At 34.8% G+C, this 15,182-nt stretch overlaps 1 pseudogene; it reads right to left on the reverse strand.

Annotated features, from left to right (window-relative positions):
• Positions 1-12,034: 12,034 nt before the first annotated feature.
• Positions 12,035-14,062, reverse strand: LOC125025235 (annotated as a pseudogene).
• Between the last annotated feature and the right edge of the window lie 1,120 nt (positions 14,063-15,182).

Genomic DNA, 15,182 nt, shown 5'->3' on the forward strand with positions numbered 1-15,182 from the left:
GACAAGATGATAAGGAGAAAAAGAGCAAGGAGAAAAAGAAAGATCAGAAAAGACGTCGCGGTAAATTGCTTATCAAAAATCGTGCTGATCGAATAGACTACATATCGAATAGTATCAGAATACTCAAAAAAATAATCGAAATACTGCAGTCTAGAAATAAAGAATTGGTAAACGATAGAAAAGAAAAAGAAGAAAATATCATCAGGAAAGAAAATGAACTGGAAGATATTAAAGAAATATTAAACAACAAACTAGAAAATGGTCTAAAAGAGACTGACAATCAAACTTTGACCAACAAGACGACTATCAAAGGTTTGATAGAAAAAATAGTGATAGACCAGGAAGAGTTTGAAACTATAAATCGAGAGATCACTACCATCTTTGAAAAAAACTGCTGCTTTTATCGATATTGAAGGAGTTCCGAGTGGGAGTGCTTTTGAGAGCTATATTATCATGACCAAGGCGGACGAGCAAGAGAAAATCAATAAATTAACTGAAAAACCCTCCGAAAATAAGACTCAACGCGCAAACACTACGAACGAAGCAGTCTTTACGAGCACTGTAGTTTTCTCTTGCTTTTTAAGTCCTCTGCATCATACCATCTTTTTAACGGGAGAATTCTTTTCGAATGGTTCGTCACCCATTTCTGGTCAGGCCAAAACTAAACCCGACCTCCAACTCATTGCAATAGCAGACATGGCAGAGGCCATTTTGGTGACGCAGGGTACGCAGGACGCCAAAAATACCATGTCGACCGTTATACCAGGCATATGTGAAAAATGCGCCATGATTCTCTTTAACATTCACACGCCGACTCACGTTTCTAAACATTCTTTCGCCTTCGACACTGAACGGTCCCGCGAAGAACTAAAGGCTTTGTACGCTGCCGCTCTCATGGACGATAATGATAACGGCAACAGTGCCACCTCGTCGGTATTGTCGCTGCTCGAGAGTAATAATAGCGTCATCAAGAAAATAGTTTTCAAGTTTAAACAGAAAGTAGCTGCTTTTACAAATATTTCGTCTCTCTTAGGATTAAATGTTAGCATCAATAAAGGCTGTAACATTGTCAACCCGGGCACGGTTCTGGTACCGAGCGCGGAACTTTTCAACTGTCCGGGTTTGGCTAATGATAAATTCCGCGCTATCGTCAATAGGTGTCACGACCCTACATTATCTCACGTTCTTAAGACGAGTCATTCGGTTACCAATGCATTAGCCTCTATATCACCCAATGCTAAAAAATTGTACTTAGTTTCTAAAGACGAGAGACGATTTTCAGTTCAATAGTAAATGCAATTCTAATGGGTATGGATCCGGTAGGCACCTCCTTGTTGAATACGTCGTGCGATCAGACATTAGTCGAGATTTCTAACATGAGCGGTTTACCCATTTTTGTGGGGAGAGGAAAATCATCAAAAAGGATACCGAATATTAAAGTTGGTAATCATTTGAATAACAACATCAACAACAACAAACTCGATTTGAGAACCACAGTGACGGTAGCTCACGGTTGTAATTTGCATCGCAATAAGCATGAACATTTTACGTATTCAAAACTATTAGGTCTTAATAATGTGACCAATCTCGGTTGCAATATTCCCCTAGCTACCAGCATAGTGTCTAACACGCTGATTGGATTATTACGATCCATTATCGGGGATACTCATCCCATATCGTCGGCGGTAAGTAGAGCTATAACGCTGGGTGCCATTTCGACTCTAGCAGCCGATAAATCATCGCTCGTCACAAAAGCCTATCCGCGAAATTCTCTGAGACACTACAACAGCGTATGTCGTTTAGTGGACCGAGCCATCTCCGGCTACGGGATGACCGACAGTGTCAGTCACGAAGATGACGGTTTTAGCAATAATTCCGGCCCGCTCGGTGTTTTAATGGCCTCGCTGGCTTACCGTAAAAAGTTTTTCTTGGATGGCAAAGGAAAAAAATCTCTCATTAACAGATAAGCTTTGTCGACACACGCCCTTTATGAAATCTCTACGCTATATAACCAACAGCGAGAAGAGGATTCCTTACAATCTCGCTGAAGATTCCGAAATTTTAAAAAGGATTGACTATCTCATCTCAGAAAACAATAAGAACATTAATAAGGTTTTCCAAGAGGAATTACTTGAATCATTTGCGAATTTAGAGGAAAAGAAACGACAAGGACGAATCCGCGAGTATCGACCATCGGTTCACGAAATTTTACTCAACAAGGGATTATTTGAATCGGATCAGGATGTTTTAGCATCCAATCTCGCTCTAGATACCATGATGGATAATTTTGTAGATATAGAATGAATGCCTCTTGGAAGATGCCAGTGTGTTGTTGTCGCATCGCAGTAACCATTATCTGAAGAATAAGGAGAACGATAACAACAATTATCAAAACACTAGTCCCATTTCGGCCCTAAACACCATATTCAATTCGCTATACGATAATTTGAATTAAATAACACCCAATATGAATAACAATCGTAAGATTACCAGTCACTATTATATGAATAGGTCCCTCATTTCGGATGTCAGGCAACTGGCTCTCAATTTCAATGAAGAAATATTATCGAGGAACATTGAATCAGTAGAAGAGGCTATAGATTTTAAGTTATTAAAAGAAATAATCAGAGACGTTAAATTCGCCTATAAAATCACCAATACTATGGATTCGGATAAAAGTTACATTGGAAATGTATTGAAGAAGGGCTTTATCGATACCATGTCAGAAGATATGAAGCTATTCAGACAGTCTAGTACGTTATCGAGATTCATGTTATTAGACGAGCAGTGTCAACTCTTTCCAATATCTACCGAAACGAAAGCGCTATTGCTAGAGGGATAGTCACAGGCCGCAACAGCCAGGGCTATCTTATCCGAAAATAATCAGCTACTGACAGACGCAGTCCTGTACAACACGCGAGACACTACTATCGAAAAGGCCATAGACAGAGTTCTCTTGCCACCCTACTTGGTTAAACAAGGTAGAGATTTTGATGATGTTGATCAGACGCTACCAGTAGCTATTACCAATTGTAGTAATCTCATGTTGAGTTTATTAGACCTGCAATCGATGAGCAAGTCTTCCTTCTTGGGCGGACTCATGGGACACGTTACAGATACACGAGTATTTTTAAAAACATTGAGCGTTTTGAACGGTTATCTGGGTGTCTGGGGGATATTGCTTCAATGCTACATCATCAGAATTGTAACTGTCCCTTCAGACTTCACCACTGTTCGGACAAAACGGACGACGAGAGCCTCATGCCGTCGTTCATTCACTTTGAGGACGAAATTGATAAGAATGAAATCTTAAAGACACCGTACCAAATTCACACATTGTTAGCCATTAAAAATTACATAGCCACTATATCGAGAATCGACCCTTCAGTAGGAGGACCATCAGTTATACGTCGTCTCAGAGAGTGGAGTGATATGGGAGCGGGTACAAAATATATTGGTTCCTTTATTTCCGACCGCAAAACAGTAGAAGATTCGCCCTTCAGGGTAGTTGGGTCGAATCTTGATATCATAGTCAGACCAGCTGCGGCTCGAGGTATACTCAGTATACTAAAATGTCATCGACAACACTTTTGTACAGCTGACCTCAAACTAACCACGGCATCCGAACAATTTTCGAGTCTTAGACATCCAAACGACAACAATGACGACGATAACAAAGACGCGGCAGAGAGTGGCGATCTCAGTACACTGATAAAAAAAAATGCTCTACCTCCTAATATTTACATTCAAGTCTGGAATGAATAACGCACTTCTTGTTTTTAGTAATATTATATTTAATTTTACCCAGACGTTATCTAATGAAATTTTAAGTGACCTGATAAAAAAACCAGGTAGTCCTACTGATCCTTTATCTATCAATAGTACAATCATTACCAATATATCAGGAGCAAATCAACAAATTGAAGATACAATCAAAAGCCATCTCTCCCCTTATATGGCATCGTCATCAGTGTTACAAGGTGGAAATGAAAATAACGAAACAAACAGCGGTTCCTCGTCGTCGACGACCGATGCTGCCTCTAGTACTGTCAGTACAGCTATAAAACAGTCCATATGCAATAGTCTTCGAGGTTACCTATCAACAACACCTAACCGTTATGCTCACACGAGTGACAAAATAATTGTACCATACAGAGATGCGGGGTCATTTGCTGCTTCCTTTGAATTTTTAATGGACGATGGTAATAATAATAACAATAATAATAATAATAATAATACAAAAGACGACACCTCCAAGAAAAAATAAGACCAATTCTATAGAAGAGAATGAAAGAAAAAATAGAATAACACAAATGTTTATTACCGTATTTGCAGCCATTGCCGATGGTGTAAATAGAGAAACCATCACCAATATCGTATCATCGTTGGAACATAAACTCGCATCGGCCGACATACACGCGTCCGACAAAAAAGCGGCCATGGCGAATAATAGACCCTTTAGTGCGAATCAATCAAATGTATCCTTTAGTTCTCAAATACGGAATGAGATCTCTAGAGTCGTTGGCTTTTTGAGAGTCTTACAAAACAATGTCATGCCTCTCTTGAGACAAGAAGTCATGGCTAAGAAGATCAAATTGTATTTCTCGCTCATCGCTACACAATCCCAAATCGATAATTATCTCAAGTATACTCTTAATAATTCGGGATCCACCGACCTCACCCATCTCACGCCGATAACACCAATGATCCATATCGAAGACACCATCCTGTACAATAAAATTCATCCGCTCCTGGTGCTAGCCTTCCCCTCGAACTGTGCGGTTCTTTTGCAGCAAGATCAAATCAATGGAGAATTAGCCATAGAAGCAAGAAGACCCCTGACTGTATTTCTGAATCACCTAAAATACCAAAGCAATGGCCGATATGGCACGCGTCGTTCTTGGAGCCGGTGGTGGCAATAGTGGGTTCATAGGACTCGCTACACATATTCTTCACGAGAATACTCTCATCACCAAAAATCCCGTCATCGATATTTGTAACGATAATAAAATGTATGAGATCGGTAAATATAAAAAGCCGGTGTTAACCATTAACCCCTTTACCGATGGAAAATTAATCCTACACGACGCTACCGTCCTGGGAGATACAACCAAAGAAAAAGAAGGAATCAAGCCCAATTATTTACATGTGAGTTGCCCCACTCAGTATTCGGGTGTCGTAACAAACACGGGCATAGACGACGATCGGAATAATATGGAAAATACCTTCCAATTAACACTGAGAGACGGTCGCCAAGTTAATCTAAAAACTATAAGACTTGCTGTTCTAGTATCATACGCTTCTCCCAACATTCTCAAGACGCTGGCAAGAGCCAATGCGTCTCTAGAGGAGATATCCACCACGAAGGGTCTTTTACCAGAACTTTTAACCGCCATTGCTCTACTTTTTAATAAGAACGTAAATTATTTTATATTAGAAATGGCCTCGAACGCCTCCAAACCATCAACAGCGTACAGCATAGATCGGAAAACCGGAGATATTACTGTCAGCGGCGGTCGATTGCCCCTGCTAACGACCACCAAGAAGGATAATCCTCACCGAACCAACAATGACGAGAGAGAACCGGCTCCATGGGAAAACATGACCAAGATACTTGTTCAGAATATCTTGAAACAATTGATTAGCAATCCACTGTCCCATATTATGGTTCAAAGTAACCCCATTGATGATATCGGTATGAAAACGGTTGAGAGAAAAATGAAAATGGATATCATCAACCATTCGACCGATAATAACGTTAACTTTTCATCCGTTTTACCTTTTGTTCGTTTGATGAATAATAGCAATAACCCTAATAAGGATAATAGCAATATCAATACTGGGAATAGGTCGACTTTATCGCAATTCAAACGGAGTTGGTGTGAAATAGAAAAGCTTCAAAATATTATCCTTAATAAGGCTATAATGATGAAAGACGAACTAGAGAAAGACTTGAAAAGAGGTACAAATTTGTCCACCATTCATAATGTTTCCTTCTCTTCCTATTCGACAAAAGATATGGAAACGGAAAAGATAAATGCCATTAAAGTCGTATTAAGTTCTCTCAAGCGAGCTCAGAATATTATAAAGGATGGAATTATCAACTATTTTGTTACCAATTATATTGTATCGTCTGTCGATAGCACCTTAACGCGATTTAAAGACGAAAACATTGGATTCCTACGAATGATTGATGAAGCTGATGAATTCGATATAAGCAGTCATAGAATAGAGAACATTTTGAATATTATACGTCCATTTAGGAATAAACTTCTCTCTACTTCTAACGGTAAAGCCAATCAAGAACACGATATGGTTATCGGTTCTAGTGAATCGAAGAAGCCAACAAAAAAATATGAAGGAATTGTCTTCCAGTCCACAGAGTTTATATGATGCGTTTCTCAATAATCCTACAGTCCGAGGAGCTATAATGGATAAATTGTATCCAACCAATAACAAATATAATAACATTAATTATGATGATAAGAACACCCTCGGACAATACTCTGCCAACCATTATAACAGAAGAATTGCTGAAAATATTTTCATTGAAAATGAACAAATTTTCCAAACGACCAAAAGTGTATTAAATACATCTTCTGAATTTATGAACGATGATATACGAGCAAAGTCTAAGTGGAGCGATAGAGGGTACAATTCACCTTTTAATAATAATAATAATAATAGTTATAGAAATATACAACATAATATAAGTATATAGTATACTTATATTATGAATATATGAAATAAATATTACGGTATAGATTATATTATACTAAAAGGCAAAAATATAAATATATCTTGGTATTGGGGAGTTGTTATGAAATATTTGGTATAAATGATACACAACCCCTCCTGTTGACCACATCAACTATAGATAACCCGATATCTTAAATGTATAGATTTTTTTTCAACTAAAGTTCGAGTTTACAGCTGTTCAACATGAAAATGTATACTCGATACATTATTCTAATATTTTGCAGGCAGTGGGTGATGAGTAACCATCATCATTATCAAGAAATAAAAGACGAAAATTAAGTGAATGGGTCGATTGTACATAAAACCCTAATGTTACGTGACGTGACATTATCACATGGGGCACAATTATCATTGGATCGAGATTTTAACTTTAGGTGTGGAGTATGCCCCGAATCTCTAAAAAGAGAGGATAATAATTATATCATGTATGATATATCTGTAAAAGTGGAAAATACCATGTATTATGCAGACTGAAGATCATCCTTGCAAGATATTATCGATAAAGAGAAAATTAACAGGTATGCAAGATGATTTAGAAATTAGAGTAAACAAGTATATTGTACTAACAATTACAGAATATAATAAATTAACCTTTAACCAATCCGAAACGGTTCATCGTACACGTATAGATTTTGCAATATCTAACGAGACGAAAAATATTTATGTGTATGCATTCAATTATAATAATATAGATGCATTATATACGAGCATAATCAATTCAAAGGATTTTGAAATTATAGCAAAAGATTATTGGCCCAATGACATGAATGGTATACAATGTTTATCTTAGACTCATATATATATGAACGATAAACGAGACTATGATAATGTTCCGGAAGATCTTAATTTACAGTCAGCATCTCCAACTACAGAAATTACAACAATCAGTACAAACATTGGGAATATTACTGACCAAAGTCTACCAGCACCATCATCACTAACCACAAGCAACAAAAATGATGATCATAAGATAGAAGTACTTAATTATTTTATAGAAAGATGACTCTATATTTTAATAGTTTTATATAAAGTTTATATATTTCTATATTATCTTTTTTTATTAAGATTAGGAAATTGTAAAGTATAATACTACCCTACAAAGTACTGTTTTTTTGTTACCCAACCATACAGTCTCTTTATTTAAACGGTACACTGTTATATGTCAACAGTACCGTTAAATTAAGGTTGTATAATTGATATTTTGATTAAGAAAACACTATGTATTATTTTTGTTATTGAATAAAGTAATTTAAGTTTTGTAAATTATGCATGTATAGGTTAAGAAGAACTATATGTTTGTATTATATGTGATCTGAGTAGACTTTAAATTTTGAAATATATACAGTACTAAAGCCTGATACTATTGCTATAACCATAGAGAGAGAGAGAGAAAGAGATCAGAGAAGAGTGCCATACAACAGCCTGAAAGTCTTTTAGATTATCATGAAATATCCGAGGTAAGACAGAATGTTCAACTGTAATTATATAATTAATGAAGTCATAAGATACTATATATTTGATTTATAGAACTAAAGGCAGTAAATATTTGAGATCAAACTAGAAATTAGAGATAAATAGTATGTCTTCTTCACAGCTGGAGGCTGGCACCTGGCACTGAACAACATCCAGATGTGTCTCTCTCATTATCATTAAGAATTTAAAACCCATTCAAAGCGTAAGTGTTCTTAACATTTATAATTGTATACTATTAAAATGATGTTTAGTCAAAATTTACTAGAATGTGCATACAATTACTCAGATCATGTATAATAACATAAATGCTATACGTAATTTGTTTGTTTGCAAGATATATTTTGTTCTTTTAAGAAATGACTTATTTAGATTTATAACATTATATTGTTTTATCATTCCTAAACTAGAATATTGTTTCTTTTCTAGGAATGGGTTTATTTTTTTGGTTTATTGTTTTGTTTATTGTTTTGTTTATTTTTTTAGTTCATTTTTTTTAGTTTAATGTTTATTTTTTGGTTTATTCTTTTGTTTATTTTTTTTAGTTCTTGTTTATGTTTTTTTTTTTATTTTTTTTATGGTTTTGCTGAAGATTGGACAATATCGCCACCACTACCAACACCACAACCCTTGACAGGAACAACAGCTATCGGTAAGGATGTTGAGAACAGAACGACAACAACGGGCCAAGATCTACCAATATCAACACCGCCAATAGTAAAATTATGTGATGACCGATACAAATGTTGAATGGTCATCATCATCATCATCATCATCATCACCATCATCACCATCATCACCGATAACCATAAGGAATGAAGATACAAGTGTTGAAAATCATTCGCTTTTGACGAAAAGGATGAGAACAATTCTGTCACGGATAGTTACGAGTGTCACTATTTTGATTATAACGATATCGTTTCCATACCAACAACAGTAGTGACCATCAATACAGAAGTTGAGAATTATACTGACCTGGATTTACCACTCCCACAACCACCACCTCCACCACCACTATCGAAAAATACAAATGTTGATGATAATTATCATTATATTGACGAAAAAATGACAACAATTCTGTCACGGATAGTTACGATTATCACTATTATGATTACAACGATACCACTTTAATGTCAACTACAACACCAACGACAACGACAATGATGATGACGATGACCGATACAGAGACTGAGAACGATACCGACTCAGAATTACCATCACCACCACCACCACCACTACCACCACCATCATCAATAAGGAATGATACACATGTTGATGATCATGATTATCATGATTATTATGACGGTCCTACGCCGCCGCCGTCATCGTCGTCTTTTTTATCACCATCATCATTTAAAATAATGTATTTTATTGAACTGTATATATTGGTCCTTTTAAACTATATGTAATACTGTATATCTCTTTCAAAGTTTCTTAAGTTACTCCTTAATAACTGTTTTCTTTGTTTACATTTTGAGAAAAAAATGGCGAGATTGGAAGGGGATACTCTGTTAAAATTATTATTATTATATGATATGCTAAATTTATTATTATTATATAATATATGTTAATGTTTATGTTAATGAAAAATAAAAAATATACATATTATTGTTTTATTTGTCCAAAAACAGATAATTCTCTTGTTTCTGTAAAAGTTTACTCAAACTTGTTATATTGATATAACGCAAAATTTCTTCGTCGTGAGTTAAAGGAACCCCTAGCTGTGTATTTACATGACGCGTATTAAATACAAATGAATTATTCGGGTCCTTATACTTGACATATTTTTGTTTTTTCTTTTCCTCATCTTTTTTATCAGTATCATAAGTATCATCAACAAATATTTCTTCTTCTCTATCATCATCGTCGCTACTGCCTTCAGTGTCATCGATATCATCATTACGTTTTCATTATCATTAAAAATACAAGGAAATTCATATTTTGTATCGCCAAGTTCATTACAACACATTGATAAACTAATTTCTCTTATAGTGTTAATGGTCGTTATGATTTGTTCACACAATGTTGAATCTTTACCCGGAATAGAAATGATATTATTACAACATTTGATCGAATCGAAATATTCACTTATATTAGATACAAATATGTATCTATTAAAAGACTTTCTAATGATTTTAGGTGGAGGAAGTAATGTACAACTATAGGGGTAGATAATGTCTTTAAACTTTAATACTCGTAAGGACAATAGATTCTGATCCGAGTCTTTGGTAGATATAGATGATGTCACTCCTGCTTTTCGTAGTTCATCCAGAGTCATTTGTTGTGTAACGGGTGGTGGTAAAATTATAGCGTCGTGACTGTTATTTCTCTTACCATTGCTCTTATAATTATTCTTATTATTATTATTATCATTATTGTCGATACCTTTAACATCCCCTGAGTATGCAGTAATATTTCTATAATCACCATACAAGGTAGCGGCTTTAGCCGTTATTTCGTTATTCGAAGTGTAGTTTTGAATATTTTCATTGCTGTTGTCTATTTGACTACCCATGGCAACATTATTGTAGATTGAAAGTAAGATAGAATCCAAACCTATAATATTCATATTTTTATCATCAATAGATTCATTCTCCATTTCGACATCATCAATATTTATATTACAATCTTTATAGCTGTCATCGCCGCTATTATTATTAGTAGTAGCAGTATTAAGGGTGGAAGTGATGGTGGTAACAGCAGCAGTAGTGGTAGTGGTGGCGGTATCGTGGTTTGACGGAAAACCATGAACAGTGTTATTCGTTTTTTTTTTTTATTATACATTTCAAAGTATTACCTTCGTCATGGAAAAGTATAGTAACAAGTGAACACAGTTCGTATTCGATCAACATAAATTCCTCGTCCAAAAGATGAACGCGGATTGGTTTCACTCCAAATTTTCGTCTATCGATACTCTTTTCAGTTTTATATAAGTAAAGATATATAAAAGATCAGAGCAGTAGCACGAGTCTCTCCCTCTTCGAGATGGAAGTATCTGATTTCTAACCAGGACGCATCCCGATAAATGCGATAAAGAAAATCTGTTACCATTATCCTCGGATTTGTCCCTCGAGGCGGTATATTCTTCAATAGTCCTACTTCCATTGTTTATGATTAATGTTGCCCAAGAACCGTTAAGCGGAGGTCGATTCGATTTCAACAAACTCTTATAGAGAGTGAAAAGTTCACAAGTATACTTGTCATTTCTTTCATTAATTTTTATTGCTACATAGTCAATAATTGTCATTAAATCATTATTTTCAAAGTGATCAAAAGATAAAATGAAATTTGGGCACATTAAAACTTTTTTGGCCAGTAGGATGAAACAGGAAGATAATTTGTAATTACTTTTATATGCATTACATGATCATGCTTTTATATCTGTAATCCAGAATCGACTTAAAAAATTAACAGGCGTCGACATAAAGTTGTAAAGCTTAACAGCACCAACAAGATCCAATATTTCGTCGTTTATTTGTAATTCATTAGTGGAGATGTATTTTTTCGTTAATTCATCTGAATTTATTTTTTCCGATAAGTTATTCAATAACCTTTGTAATCTTTCAACATTTTTACAATTACAACTTAATATTGTTACCCATGATTTAATATTTTCGATACTTGTTTCCATTTATATATATATATATATATATATATATATATATATATATATATATATATTTCTAGCTATAAACAAGGAAAAAGAAGAGCACCACATTTCAATAATTCATTTATATATTATTCAATATCAATTGTATTTACACAGTCTCTTTCAAAATAATACAATACATACATAAATATATAGTTAAAAAGAGTAATACAATAAAGGAGAGTATAATGTCAATGCTTTTTCAAATGTCAGTTTTCCCTTTGCAGACAGAAGGAAACATTCTTGAAGTATATCCATCAATTCGCTCATTTTTGGTCTCATGTTAATATTTTCTTCTCTGGCATTTTTCATCCATTCGTTAAAGAGGCGATTCTCCGACAGAGAACGGACGTTGTATCCCTTGATATTTGAATTATATAAAATACAACTTAAATTATACGACATTCCATAGGTCATACTTTTCGATTCACATGTTTCGTCCCTTAGCAGTTCAGGAGGTGATTGGGGATATCTATGCCAGTCTGACTCGTCTATATCGAAAGCGTCATCTGAATACTTGGTACCTGCAAATGTCATAAGTCACATATCGATCAAGTACGGTTGTCCAGTATATATGTCTATAGCAAAATTATCTGGTTTAATATCTAAATATACGATCCGTTGATTGTTCAATCTCGTTAAAATATTTATCATCTCAGCAATGACATAAGGTAATTGTTCTGCAAGTCTGTGAGTACAGGTATCCACGAGATTATCCACAGTCCTGTCATGCATGAACGATTGACCGTGTTTCTTAGCGATACATTGAAGAAAAGATATCTTGGTCATATTGGTATCATCGTAAAGAAGATAGTTTAAAGATAATCCTATAAAGGGCATTTCAATGCAAAATGCCTCTGGATAGACATGATGTATGGGTACAGTTCCTTTCACTTCTTTCACTATTAATCCAAAAAATAACTCGCTTAAGAAGTGTTTTATAGTCATATAATAGCGGCAGTGGTGGTGGTAATAATGACCCAGTGGATGATAGTGCCTTTTTTACTGTCTTGGAAGGTAATGTCGGTACCGCTACCGCTACTGCGACTGTGGCTGGTACTATTAGCGATGTCGTTCTATTATTTAAAGCCCATTCTCTTCTCATATTTAATGTTATACCAACAGGCCAAAGTTCTTGCTTAATGGTTCCTTCTTATCGTTGGTGACCGGGTATACGTTTTTGATTTTCTTCCCGCCGTTACCATGGGATGGTACAACGCTTCGTTAAGCGGTAGTCTATACATATTTTGTTTTACTATCGAACTCATAGTATTTGGTACTTGTTTTAGAGTGGAATTTTTAGACCATATATATGAATTTCCCATACCCTTCCAGAGATCATCCTCAACATATGTATAATATGTTGGAGGGTGGTAGACTATCGATCTCTTAATTCTTTACCTTTCCCTCGCTGTAAGTAAAAAAAAAAACGTCATTTATTTGGATTTCTAATTACTACCCATACCACTATGCATATACATATATATACATATATATATATATATATATATAATATACAAATATAATATAAAGTAATACATACATGCTCTTATTTTATTCAAATATAATATAAAGGAATACATACATGCTCTTATTTCATTCATTCTATTTCTTACGGCAATAATGTAACGTTGATTGATTTAATCAATTATAATTATCATTATTAGTTTCATCTATTCTTCGCTTATCATCCTCATCATCCTCAGTGTTACTCCTAATACTGGTGTGTTTCGGTCTCTTCTTCTTTTTTCTAATATATTTCTTGTTACTAGTATTATTATTACTACCGCTGCTACTACTACCACTGCCACTGCCACTGCCACTGCCACTTGTGCTACTACTGCTAGTACTGCTGTCAATGTCGTCATTAATATCGCTATCACTACTGCTGTCACTGCTGAAACTGTTGCTATCACTACTACTGCTGCTACCACAATTCCTGTCGCTCCTATTCATGTTTTGTGTACTCTTGTTACACTCTTCTAGATATGTTAAAGGCCCATCTTTCTTTTTCTCCCTTTTGAATATACCATTTAAAAACTTTTCACTCCAATTTTTAATACACTCATCTTTATCTTGTGACTCATGTTCAACTCCAATTGTATTTAGTTTATTAGTATTGTGGTAGTGGTGGTCGCTGTCGTCATTTTGGTCTTGTTTCGACACTATGGGGTTATCGGACATTTGCCCCAACTGACTACCGTTACCTGTTTTATCCTCTCGTGTAAAATTTCTTATTAATTTTGGTTTACGAAAGCTATTTTGATCGCTCTCTTTCCATGATCTTTTTCGCTTATACATTTGATGTTTTCTTTTTTTCACCATGTTTCTCACTTGATTCATTTTTACCTTTGCTATTTTTATTTTTCTTGCTATAAGAAGTTTTGCTCTGATTATATTTTTTTATCGATTTTAGAGTCTGCCATTACTTTATCCATTTTTCCCACAAGTGCGATAGCTTGTCTTTCACTCAACTCACTCTTTTCTTTGCTGTTTATATTTTTCTTGCTGTAAGAGGTTTCGCTCTGTTTATATTTTATTTTTTTCTCTAGGATCTCCCGCTGCTTTATCAATGACCCCCACGTTTTCTTCTACAAACGAAACAGTTTCTTCTCCTCTTTCATAACGATCTTCCAAGTTTCTCCACTCTCGGTCCAAATCATCATTATTAATAGTATTATTTGTCTTTATATCATTTGGGTTAATTTTACACGTTCCACCATTCTTATCATTTTTTTCAAAGGATTGACCATCATTGATGGATGACACATCTACATTCTTTATATCATCAATGCTACGGTTATTGCTGTTGTTTTTATTATCATTACTATTATTACCTATCAGAATTTTCTCGCTAGGTTCACCTTTCGTTACAATGATCGGCTATTGTTACATTTTATTACCATCGACGAAGTTGTATCGCCAGATGGTGCTTTTGTTTCTTTGTTATCACAATCCATATATGAAAATAATGCAGAGCTGTATGTATTATCTAATTCATTATATAGCTAAATCATATCTTCCTTTTCATCATCGTCATCGTCATCAACCTGTTTTACTTTATTACTATCTGTTTTACGTTCATCTTTGGTCTCAACTATAACATCACTCTTATCGTCTTTCTCGTTAACATTGACATTCATTCCATTAGCGCAACACGACTCGGTCTTTTCCATTTCACTATATTGTTCAACCATATTTTTCAATATGTTAACTAGACTAGTATTGACCAATAAATGCTTTACTAGGTCCTTTATGTCCATAAGATCACCGGAAGGTTTTTTGTTAATATTATATTTTAGCG

This window comes from Penaeus chinensis, chromosome 4 (assembly GCF_019202785.1).
Source record: "Penaeus chinensis breed Huanghai No. 1 chromosome 4, ASM1920278v2, whole genome shotgun sequence".
NCBI classification, from domain to species: Eukaryota; Metazoa; Arthropoda; class Malacostraca; order Decapoda; family Penaeidae; genus Penaeus; species Penaeus chinensis.